Source organism: Thalassophryne amazonica, chromosome 16 (genome assembly GCF_902500255.1).
Source record: "Thalassophryne amazonica chromosome 16, fThaAma1.1, whole genome shotgun sequence".
NCBI classification, from domain to species: Eukaryota; Metazoa; Chordata; class Actinopteri; order Batrachoidiformes; family Batrachoididae; genus Thalassophryne; species Thalassophryne amazonica.
In genome coordinates, this window is record NC_047118.1 from 52,635,923 (window position 1) to 52,649,010 (window position 13,088).

Below are 13,088 nucleotides of genomic sequence, written 5' to 3' on the forward strand. Positions count from 1 at the left end.
TTCATCTGTGTAAAACAATGAGCCACTCAGATAGAGTGGACTCGTGCCCTAGGTGACCACCTATACTGCCTACCACCTCTGGACAAATATGTAATTTGTGACATCTAATGTTCTAATGTGTATTTGTGCATCATTAGTTTGGCTCAGTGCAAGTTATCTATCTATCTATCTATCTATCTATCTATCTATCTATCTATCTATCTATCTATCTATCTATCTATCTATCTATCTATCTATCTATCTATCTATCTATCTATCTATCTATCTATCTATCTATCTATCTATCTATCTATCTATCTATCTATCTATCTATCTATCTATCTATCTATCTATCTATGTGTGTGTGCGCGCGAGCTGTGGTATAAAAAAAATCCACTGTAAAAAGCTACTGAATAGCAATAAACTACACATACCGTGATGCTTTGCGCGCCTACGTTGCCTGGAGCCAGCATGTGTTGGTGATCCTGCTCGGAGTCCAAGTATGGCTCAGTGCGTCTCCGACTCTTGAGACGAGCGCATCGCACCACACGCAGAGACGTTGTGTGGAGCTGAACCGGACCTGTCGGAACCGAACTACTTTGGAACTTTTTTTTTTTTGGAAATAACGATGATCGCTCTTCACTCTCGCACTTAAATTACTTTTACGCACGGATTCTTTGGACGCGTCAAGAGGATTTAATGGCACTGCGCTGATACACGTGGGGATTTCGTATAAGTTTTAAAAGTTGATCACCTGAACAATGGCGACAGTTGACGGATTCAGCACTCCAGCTGTGGATCTTTACGCAGGAAATCCAGAGGATTTGGTGCGCTGGACAGATCGGAGTCCGGATCGAGTCTCCGGGGAAACTTTACGCGCGTTCCGCTGTGACAAGTGCCTATTTACCAATAATTTGATGTACGTTTGGAAAACACCTGGACGGATTTACGAACAAGAATGGAATATCCTGGAATAATTTAAACAGGTGACCGCCTTATCCTGCGGTTTGGATCATGGATCTCCCGATCAGTCCTCTGCAGGTATACAAGAAAAGAATTTACTGCGGTTTTTGTGTTTTTGTTGCTGTTGTAATTGCTGTCAGTGGTTCGAAAAGCAGGGATCAATAAGCAGTCGGGTTCCGGGAGGAAGGGGTGGGGGGTTCTCTTGCGCTTTCAATCAGCACATCTGATGTGTGAAATTCAGGACTTTGTTCTTATCTAAACCTGCGCAGGTTTCACCTGTTCAGGGTTCCCGCAAGAATACTGTTCCGTTATCCTCCGGCTTCGTGACGCGCGCATCTGTCACTGATTCGGTTTGAGACGCGCGTCGGGAGCTCTGGGACTTTCAGACATGCACAGCTCCACACGCACACTGTGGAATTTCCACCTTTACACCTGTTCTTAGGTGCACAGCTGCAGTGACGCACAATGTGACAGCGAAGAAACAAACACGCACAAACAGTCAGCTGGTACTTCACACGAGCCATGTGACGCGCGCATGTCATGACTCCAAGATACTGGATGTGATGTGAAAATAAGTCATATGAGGGCCATTGATCGGGCTCTGTTCTCCCGGTTGCACAACTGGCAGATTTTATTTTCCTGCAATTTCCCTTATAAAATCACATCCCTTCCTTTTGATCTAAAGGACACGTTTCACTTCAGCTGATTGGACACATTCTAAGTGGTTAATTCAACAGTAACAGAATACAATATATTTTTTAAATATTAAAACAAAATATGGCCAGATTGTGTTGTCATTGTAGAATTGTCCAAGTGTTTCTCGTAGTGTTTTCATCCAGATTTTTTTCTTCTTTTGGCTTGTATAGTATTTCAAGATTACTACAGCGGATCAGATCTGCAAGAGGATTTGGCACAAGTTTTAACACTGGATGTCCTTTGATACACAGGCAGTGATACAGCTGCTAATGTTCCTGAATAACGTTGCACAAAGCTGTACAGATGTTTTTGATATGCCAGCCACTACACCCATGTTGTGGCTTATGATTGGCTGAGCTCATCTCGATGACTTACAGCAGTTTATGATAGGTTAAGCTGATCAGATGACTTAAAAAAGAATAGGTGGTAGCAATGTTCAAGTGCGCTGACCTGTGGAGGGTTAAATGTGAGACCCAAGTGGAAATATACAATTATTGAATAATAAATGATAAGGCACCCCGCGGGCCTTCATCTGCTTGCTCATGGGCTGCATCTGACCCTCGGGCCGCCTGTTTAAGACCTCTGTTTTAGATGATCTGCTTCAGTGACAATCATGATCATATGAGGTTTTTGATCTGTTCTGTATGCTGGCATGTTTAATCGATGAGTGTATACTGGGATCATAGGATTGTAGCATGTATTTATTGATTATTATTGTGTTTCTGGCATGTCTTCTCCCTCTTCAGGGTTATTTTTCTACTTCTTTAAAGAATCACATCTATTGTTGAGGCAAAGGACAGAGACCCACTATATGTCTGTAATACAGCGCAGAGCCTCTCTACAACTCCCCCACCAACATCCCCCCCATTAAAAATCTTCTCCAAACAAGACCTCCTTTCTCCAGTGAAGAGGGACCCTCTGTCTTATGCCAAGTGACTCTCATGGCCAGCATTGACGGTGGGACACTTGCGTTACAAAAGGAGCTGAAGTGTCAAATAAACTCGGTCAGAGCCCCCAACACACAAGAATTCCTTTATCTGGCACCCTGGGAGGCAGACAAAGACAGACTTTGTGTCAGTGAACAGGCCTTGACTAAACACTGGGTATTTTTTTTTTTTTTTTAAATCTTCTACTCAGAACTTCTTCCTCTTCCTCCTTTTGTCATTTGAACAATGGAGAGGTCGCATGTCTGCTGTCATGACCCCCCCTCCACATCCAGCATCTGTCCTGCACGCGGGTAGCCTCGCCCCTGCAGGTTTAGATCCATACAATGTTCCATTCATGCATGGGCATGGGTGTCCATGTGCACATCTGTCAGACACCGTGTAAAAAGCAGACGACCTAACAGCAAAGCTATAGTGATGTCACACATTGTCATCGCCTCTTAGTGGTGGATTTCAGAATGAGTTATTAACTCTGCCTTTCCCACATACTGTAAGTCTGTGATCCATAAGTCTGAATGAGCCCTAAATGCTCTCACGCACGTACACTTTGCACATTACTGTCTGTTTGTGTCTAGCGACAAGATCATCACACGGCCACAAAGGTCATGATTTATGGCGTAAACTCATTTTATATCCAGAAATTACAAAATTATGTCACTACGATCTTTTATTAGAAATGCGCTATCACTTCATTTTATGCCAAATTTGTGATATATTTTAAAAGAAACCAAATTTTTGTGCATATTGATATATACAACAATTTCAAATATGCACAATTACAAATATATTGCACAAAGTGCTAATATTCCAAATGCAGAATTGCACACACAGACACAGATAATGTTATTTGTGTTGTTCTTATCACAGGCGTACCGCTCAAAATATGTTTTAGGTATAATTTTGTTTATAAAATCCCATTTGTTGGTTTTAAAAAAGTGTGTCACCTGTGCTGTAATTGATGGGAGATTATGCTATTAATACTTGCTTTGAGTGAACAAAGTGTTGCTGGTATTAAGACATTCTCAGTAGTCGGGTGAAAGGCATGTGATATTTATCATCTAATATACAAGTTAAATGTTATCTTAAGCTAACTGCTATCAAGCTAGCTGCTAATAAATGGGACAACCAATATTTAAACACTGTGCTAATCTCCCACTAACAGAATGCTACTAACACAATCAAACCCTAACTACACAGATTGAAACACAGAGCTAACGTACTGCTAATAACATAATTAGCTTTTGTTGTATAGTCTACCAAGAAAATGTTTTAATGATATCGGTTAGCTAACACGATAACTTTGAAGTGGTTGTAATTGAACATAAGAGTCTTGGTACAATCTGCTGTACACAATCTGGTTATAAATTCTTTTCAAACTGGATTTTTACATTGCTGGCCTCATTTCGACTTCATGTTCCCTGAGCGGTGATGAAAAAGCATGGTTAGAGGTCAAAGCACCAGAACATTTCAGTAGGTGTTATTATTTTTAGTTTGATCCATGGTTGTTGTAACAGAATGAAGCCGGGAATAGTAAAGTTGGAGTTTACTTTCGCACAACCACTGGGCTGAACATGCTAGCTGCACTGTCATATGATACACTTGTGGTGAACCGCAGTAGAGAATCATACACACACAAGGGTCAGACTTGCTTAACAACGCTGTATTTACCCACTCAACATTTCCTCTGAATTTTCCCATCAGCGTCAGTGTGTTAGGGCTCTTGGCTGTATGATGAGGTCTTGGAAGTTTAAATATGTGGTATCTCAGCAGTGAAAGAGTTGCACTGATACCCAGCAAACCTGGGTTCAATTCCTGGTCAAGCTATCTGCTTGTGTCCATGGAAAAAACAAAACACTTCATCTGCATTGTTCCAGTCCACTCAGGTGGAACTGGGTACCACCCTTGGCTGAGGTGGTAACATGTCCATGTCCACCCAGTTGGAATTAGGTGCCACCCTTGGCTGAGGTGGTAACATGTCCAAGTCCACCCAGTTGGAATTAGATGCCACCCTTGGCTGAGGTGGTAACATGTCCCAGTCACTCAGATGGAATGAGGTGCCACCCTTGGCTGAGGTGGTAACATGTCCCAGTCCACCCAGTTGGAATTAGGTGCCACCCTCAGCTGAGGTGGTAACATGTCCAAGTCCACTCAGATGGAATTAGGTGCCACCCTTGCCTGAGGTGGTAACATGTCCAAGTCCACTCAGCTGGAATTAGGTGCCACCCTTGCCTGAGGTGGTAACATGTCCAAGTCTACTCATCTGGAATTAGGTGCCACCCTTGGCTTGGCGTGGATCCTATACAAGACTTGCTTCCACTTGATTTCAAAGCTTTGGGTTTGTGTAAATTCCCTTTTTTGTTCAATAATTAGAACTACTTTCACCTACCTTAGAACATTATGTGGCTGCATTAACAGGCACATTGATGATTGCTGCTAAAGAAGCCTGCACAGACACCCAATCTGTCCACACTCACCCTTCAGGCTATATCAGGCCTTACAGTCTGCTATTTCAAGCCGTCTGAGTCCAAAGTCTTGGAAAATTACCTCACCTCACCTCACCTGAAGCAACAACTAGCTAATTTAGTGGCCCAGAGCTGGATCTTGTCTGCCCCACTGCTCAACATGTACATCAAGCTTCTCGGCGTGCTAATACAGGCCTGCCACGGATCGAGCCACAGTCCACAGCACAGAGGTGAAGGTAAACAGATCGGGTTGCTGTGGTCGAGCGCGTTAATGGCGTGTTTATGAGCTTAAGCTGAGTGGTGATTTATCATGTCTAAACTTAAGGCTCACCTTAGGTCTTGACCCTGACCTGTGACTTTGGAGCTAACGTGTGTAGATGCGTGTGTTTGTGGGGAACTTTGAAGACTGAACATCACGACCTCCTGCTGAACCTTATCTGCAGTTTATAGCCGGCCGTATGACTACCGACTGTAAACATAAAGCGGCTATGACACTTTTTAAAAATGTTATGTTTACACGATTGTTTATCTTTTTTTATAAAATAACCCATTAACAATACCTTGTAGACACTTGATACTCACAACCTAGGTACCCTCTGCACAACAGATTAACTACTTACACACACACACATATATATATATATATATATATATACTAATCAAATATATATATATATATATATATATATATATATATATATATATATATATATACTAATCAAATATATATATATATATATATATATATATATATATATATATATATATATATATATATATATATATATATATATATATATTTGATTAGTGCATACTTTAGCATATTAATGAGGATAAAGTATTTTTTCCCCTTGAGAACAATAACTCGTTAACAACACATGGACACTTGATACTTACACCATAGGTAACATATGGTTAGCTTATGAGCTGCTTAGGGGTGTTTTGTGCATACATTTGTGTATGAAGTGAATTTTCCTGTGAACGTAATAACTAACAATGCCTGTTTTATACTTCATACTTACTCCATAGGTACCTTCTGCAGAGTAGATGAGCAATTAATATGTTAGGGTTGTTTGGTGCATACTTTTTGATACACTGAAAAAAGAGAATGTTTGAACCATCTTAAAAAAAGTGTTACAATTTGTAAAAACCTGAATGAATTAAGTTGTTTGAACTTAAGTTTGAAAGTTAAATCAACTCTAACTTACAAACTTTAGTTCAAAGAAATTAATTCATTCAGGTTTTTACAAATTGTAACACTTTTTAAGTTGGTTCAAACATTCTCTTTTTTCAGTGTATGAATGAAAATAAGTATTTTTTTCCCCCCTTGGAAACACAATAACTCATTAACAGTATCTGTTAGATACTTGATACTTACTCTGTATATACCCTCTTGTAGTAGATGCTACGTTCATTTTAGGGTTGGCTGTGTGTACATTTGTGCAGTAATCAGAATGAAATGTGTTTTTTCTTGTTTACACAATAACTTATTTTGATTTATTGTTGATTTGTCAGCAGGTTTAGTCCACACTGTCAGTTTCTCAGAGGTTTGGTGGTGCAGGTGACAAGGAATGAATATGTTAAATATTGGCAGTGATCTCTATTATTATTATATTGCACATTTTTTTGTCAGTTTTATGAATTCAAATAATGCATGGACTTAAAAAATTATAATAAATAATAATCAAATCAAATCAAAATAAAAAATTGTTTAGTTGAAGGGTCAGTTGCACCTTTGTGTAAGAACAGACTTTGTTAATTGCCTCAAGGTAGATCTGCGCAGATGTTAATGTGATCGGCCGTGTTTATCTCTCTGTCAGTAGGATATCTCAAAAACAAACAAGTGGATTTCTAAGAAATTTGGTGTTAACATTGTTCTCGGTTCAAGGAAGAATTGATGAGACTTTGAGTTGATGTATAATTCATATTTTGATGCTGTTACTCATTGAATGCAACATTTTATTTATTTATTTATTTATTTTGTAATGAGTGTGGCAGGGGTGGTGGCCAAGTGGTTAATGTGCTTGGTTTCAGTTCAAATCCCACCCCTGCCACGTTTCTCCATGTAATGTGGAGTTGCGTCAGGAAGGGCATCCGGCGTAAAACCTGTGCCAATTCAATATGCAGATCCACCTTGGATTTGCTGTGGCGACCCCGAGTGCAAACAAGGGAGCAGCCGAAGGGACTTACTATTTATTTTGTAATGAGTGCCCTTTATTTCGTTAACCATTAAATTTGCAGGAAAAATAAAATTTCCCTCAGTGTTACTTCATCAGGCAGCACGGTGGCTTAGTGGTTAGCACTGTTGCCTCACAGCAAGAAGGTTGTGGGTTCAATTCCCGTGGCCTTTCTGTCTGGAGTTTGCATGTTCTCCCCGTGTTTGCGTGGGTTTCCTCCGGGTGCTCCGGTTTCCTCCCACATCCGAAGACATGCGGGTTATGTGGATTGGAATATTTAAAAATTGTCCGTAGGTGTGTGTGTGGGTGTGTCTGTGTTTGTTTATGTATTTGTGGCCCTGCGACAGACTAGCGTCCTGTCCTGGGTGTACCCCGCCTCGCGCTCTTTGACTGCTGGGATAGGCTCCAGCCCTCCGCAACCCTTAATTGGACTAAGCGGTAGAAGATGGATGGATGGATAGATGTTACTTCATCAGGCAGGAGGGCACAAAAGCCAAATCACAGGAAAGCATCTATCCATCACTGGCATCAGATAAAGCTTCACTGAGCTCCATGAGAAATATGTGGCTGCTAAAGAAGAAGAAGAAGAAAAATACGCTGTGATGTATCTTTTCACACTGCGAGCTGTTTACACTCGCCGCGTTGTGTTGAGAACGGGCTCCGAAGTTTGTCTGAACAGGAGAACTGTCATTTATTAGTAGCGCAGGAACAAAGGACAGCTTGTCTCCGGGGTGGTGGGGGCCCGAGGGGGGCCCGTGGAGCCGGGGGAGGGTGGCCTGAGATTGGGCAGCAGCATTTGACCAAGAACAAGCCCCTGTCTGATGGAGAGAACTGCTGACCCTTCCTGAGTAAAATACCACCTTTGTTCCGAGGTGTATGTGTTTGTGCCTACGTGTTTATGTGTGTGTTTGAAAAACTGAGAGCACTGTGGAAAGTGTTTTTTGTATTTTTTTTTTATTTTTTTTTTCTTCTTGGTGCTTCAGTGATTTTGCATCCGTCTGTGAATTTGGCTCTTGTTCTCATGATGTTTCTGAAAAAACATCTCCGTATAAGAAGTGGGTGGAAATCAAGAGATTATATCACAAAAGTAATGTTTGGTGCGGCAAGCTCTCACCTTTTTCTGCCACCTGCTCAGACATATCAAAATGAAAAAGTTGTTTGGAGTCTCAGGGTCTTGACATACAGATCAACAATAAATCTTTATATAACTTTTACTTGCAAACTTTTTTTGTGAAAAGTGATGTCATTGGTTGCATCTCAATTCAGGGGCTGCATCCTCTGAAGGCTGCATCCGTCAAATGCATCAGTCACTGTGGAACGCCTCGGCTGCTCCATTTCGAAGCCTACTCGGAATGCGGCCAACAAATGCAGCCTTCTTTCTCTCAAAAACGAAGGTTACAGCAGGTTTATCTTTAAATGCCCAAACAATCCTAAGAGTCGTTTTTTTTTTTTTTTTTCGGGCTCCATTGTATAATTATACATAGGCAATGGTTATCTCTATATACATAAAGGGCGACGTCTGTCTGTCTGTCTGTCCGGGATAAACTCCCAAACTATAATATGTAGCCCTAAAAACTATATATATTCTGAATCCTTGTGACATGGGGAACAAACTGGTACCATTTTTTTAAAACGTTGAACTGAAAATTACCCCCAAAATAGCTGGCTGTGGGTATGACCAGGCAGATTCAAATTTCCAGCCCTGTATATGTGTTGGCCATCTCTGTTTATTTAACTCCTTAAGCCCTAGGGCCTATTTCACCAAAATCACATACCCATACATTCTGATTTATTTCTCAGCTTGTACAAGGTCAAAAATGCAAAAGTTTGGATCAGCTAAAAGACAGGTCCTAGGGAATGTTGTGGATGCAAAAAAAAAAAAAAGTAAATAATACGTGGTCGGAGTAAATAAGGTGTTTTTTCCCAAAAAATGAATTCCGATTTATGTCTTTATTCCCTTGGCGTTTCAGCTGTGGTTAGTTGATATGTGATTGAAGTGGATACTTTTGTAGAGGAGACTTCGCTTGACATTTTGATGTATAATAAGTGTATGTTTGTGTCAGCATTGGTTAGTTATGAGTGTTCAAATGTTCCAAAACAGGGCAAGTCCCCAAATTTGGGGACTGTAGGGTTTAAGAGGTTTTAATCCATTTCTTCATCTACTTGATGTTCTCAACTGTTAAGCACCTGACTGTCCTGTACAACCCAGTTTGCCTTCCTGCCTGAATACATTCATTTTATGTTTGTAAAACTGCAATGTAAAAACAGTGAAATACACCACTACCTCAATTTTTAATCATTGATATTTAAATTTACTGTTACCTACCTTTTGTGTGTAATTTTGTTATGAATTTGATTGCAAAACAAAGTCTGCTTGAACAACTTCAAATGTGTTTGTCTTTTAACCAAGTATTTCCACTTAGTTTGGGGAGTCCGCCTCTTATAGTTCTGCTGGACAAACTTTAGCCCATTAACTATTATATTTATAAGACATCAGCATTACAAAAACAAATGTTGGGCAATTGTTTTGATTAAACTGACTGGCATTTGGCTTATGTTTAAAACAGGTTAACCCAGGCAGTGCCGGGTACCCAGGCTAGTATAATATATATATATATATATATATATAACTATTGTTAGGTTCTTTTATTGCAGTGAATGGTCTCAAAAAGAATTGGACAGGAAACGGACTTCAAAGTTTAGATGTCATATTGAAAGGTGCCTACACTAATACAGAGAGTCATCTAGCAGCGCTGGGGTCTTTGAACATATGACATGCAACATCTGGAACAAAGAACCTAGATTTTTCTCCTGCACTAACTTTTATTCCTGAGTCAAAGCCGTCCCCATGTGGGTGGGCAGTCCTTAGCCTGTCTTGAATAAGTGGCTATGTGACAGACTGCAACGTGAAGTGAGTAGGCGCATGTCATCCTCAGGGGTGTCATGCTCATGTTGCGTTCAAGGCAGTGTGTCAATATGTTACAGTGTATGTCTGCATGTCACGCAACACAGAGCTCCATCATGCCGTCCAAATAGATGCGAATACTTTGGTTTTATCAACTAGACAGCTACAAAAAGATCAGATAGTTTTATCATTTATTAGACAGCTATAAAAATATCAGATGGGGCACAGCGGGGCATTTTGACCTTCGGTAGCTGATAAGGCTGCCATGTTTGGGTTAGGCAGAGAGACGCAGAATTGCAATACGGCCTCTCTTTAACTGTCTAGATCCAATTGTGAATATTCACTGGTCTCCAACATCAATTCCTTTCCAGGGCAGACAAATTGCTCCGAGATGGTTTCCACTTGCAGTTAAGTTAAAAAATTAATGCAGTCTGGTCAGGTTTTGGTAGCAGCCGTCTTGCCAGTTTTCCGGTAGGTCAGGGCAGCGCATAATCCATGCAGCAAAAGACCTTCTACCATAAAGGCAAATAAGAATGAATCCTCGACATCTTCCACAGAAAGTGGTGCCAGTCACGTGACGCACCACTTCTCCCAGGCATCAAGAACATTGCCCACAGGATCAGTTCCATCTGGGCATGCAGGGTCACCCAGCCCTGATTCCTTGTTGAAAAAAATGGTGTCAGTAGTGTTGAGAGACCAGCTGATCAGTTCCATGGTTATTCCAAATATAGTTTGAAGAATACACAGTCTGGTGAAGTTGGGACTTTTGAAGGTTGGGGCAGAGATAGAGGAAAAACACAGAAGGAGAGGAGAGAGGAGGAGATGTGACCGTCCTCGCCGGAGTCCCAAGCAAAATATAATGTTGAGATTAAAGGAAACAGCCAATAAGTGAGAACTTAAGAAGTCATTTTTGGGAATGACACCTCTGGCTCCAATACTTCATCTCCCCATGTGCACCTGGCAGTGGCACATGCCAGTGTTCCACTCTATATGGTCGACACTTCACCTAGTTTTGATTTAAAGGGGCCTCATCATGCAAAATTGTTTTTAATTTGTCATTTACATTAATACATTTGGGGTTTCATGCCCAACAGATTTCACTATGATTGTGCACGAACAAACGGTCCTGTTGGCAAAGTTTAGGTTTGAAACATCTCATTTCATATTTATGTGACATATGTCACAGAAGTGGGCAGCACGGTGGCTTAGTATATTTGCACTGTTTCACAGCAAGAAGGTCATGTGATCGATTTCCACCTGTGGCCTTTCTGTGTGGCGTTTGCGTGTTCTCCCCATGTTTGCGTGGGTTCCCTCTGGGTGCTCCGGCTTCCTCCCACATCCAAAGACATGCAGGTTAAGTGGAATGGAAACTTTAAATTGTCCGTAGGTGTGCGTGTGAATGCGTTTATTTGTTTATATGTGGTCTTGCGACAGGCTGGCGCACTCTCCAGGGTGTACTCCACTGGTGTTACACCCTATGAATGCTGAGATAGGCTCCAGCTCCCCCCTCCCCCATAAGCAGTTGAAGATGAGTGAGATGTCACAGAAGTTCATATCTGAATTTCTGCTTCACTGATGAGACAAGCCGACTCAGTCAGTATGTACCCTGTAGCACACATCCACATTGGTCTATAGAAAAATCATGGAATGATGCACTGAGAGGGGGCGTGGCTTCCAGCAGCTCTTTCCTATTTAAAGTAACAGATGGTGAATCTGGGTCTTTCTTTGATTACCCCCCCCCCCCCCCCCCCCCCCAAGAATATGTATGGGATATTTTTGGCTAAATAAATAAATAAATCTTAGATTCTTTTAAGACACCTGGTCATCTACTGTGTAATTTTTTTTTTTTTTTTTTACAGAAAAGTTACATAATAAGAGCATTTTATATTCCATCACCTCAGTGCAGTAATATTGCAGAAAATAGGCACAGACAACAATACTGCAGAAAAAAAGGTGAAAGAATGATGCTTGGAGCTGGTCTTTTAGGTGGCAGCATACTGAATGGAACATCCGGTTTGGACTTTTGAAAAAAGGTGAATGTCTAAAAAAAAAAAAGAAATGCTATTATTATTCGTTCATTGTTGTTGTGCACTGATACTAACTTGTATTTGCATAATTTCTGCTGCAGAAGAAAATAACAAAGATCCCAAAGATGACAAATTGCCTTTCATTATCTTCAGGTAACATGATGCTTTATTTCAACAGTTTTTTTATGCAACTTCTCACACATATATTCAGGTAAAAATACTTAAATATATGGACACTTTTGGACGGTGCTGTACAAGCGCATCTGAATAAAGGATGCTGCTGCATTAAACCCACAATAATAACACTTTTTGGTTTGTTAACATGGCTTGCAGAAGTTATCCAAATTATATTTGTTTTAACTAATCCTCCCCCCCAGTAGTTTATTTTAACATTAGTGCATAACTTGTATGTGCTTTGACTGTTCTCGCAGCATCCACATTGCCTGAGATTAGATACAAATTATATCGAGGAGCGGAGAGGGTTCATTCACATTACCATTTGAAGTGATCACTTTGGCACCTCAGATCTGATCAGTTCTGAGGAGATGCCAATCAGAATCTTTGTGCCACTTGCACACACCTACATTCACATGACTAGTTGAAGTGACACGGAATGTAACTTTTTTTAAAACATACATTTTTCACATTTATGGGTGTCCAGTCAGATTAAAGATTAGAGAAAGATTAGAGAAGATTAGAGAAAGATTAAAGAAACAGCACACAGTGGAAGGTGGCATATCACTTCATAGTCATGTTTAATACAAAGCATATCTATCAGTATTGGGCCCAAATTTTTAACCTTGGCCTGTGACCTTGAATTTTAGCTTATTTTTCTTAAAGTCAAATTACTTTGTCATTGGGTGACCCTCAGACTTTTCACCAAATTTTGTCAAATTTGGATGACAACTCTTTAAATTATTTTCTTTTTTGTTAAC

At 40.5% G+C, this 13,088-nt stretch overlaps 1 long non-coding RNA gene across 1 annotated transcript in view; it reads left to right on the forward strand.

Annotated features, from left to right (window-relative positions):
- Positions 1–463: 463 nt before the first annotated feature.
- LOC117527614 overlaps positions 464–13,088 on the forward strand; it is a 177,143-nt gene continuing 164,518 nt past the window's right edge. The window contains exon 1 of the long non-coding RNA XR_004565574.1: positions 464–1,020. This is a non-coding gene — a long non-coding RNA (uncharacterized LOC117527614). The remainder of the gene's footprint in view (positions 1,021–13,088) is intronic.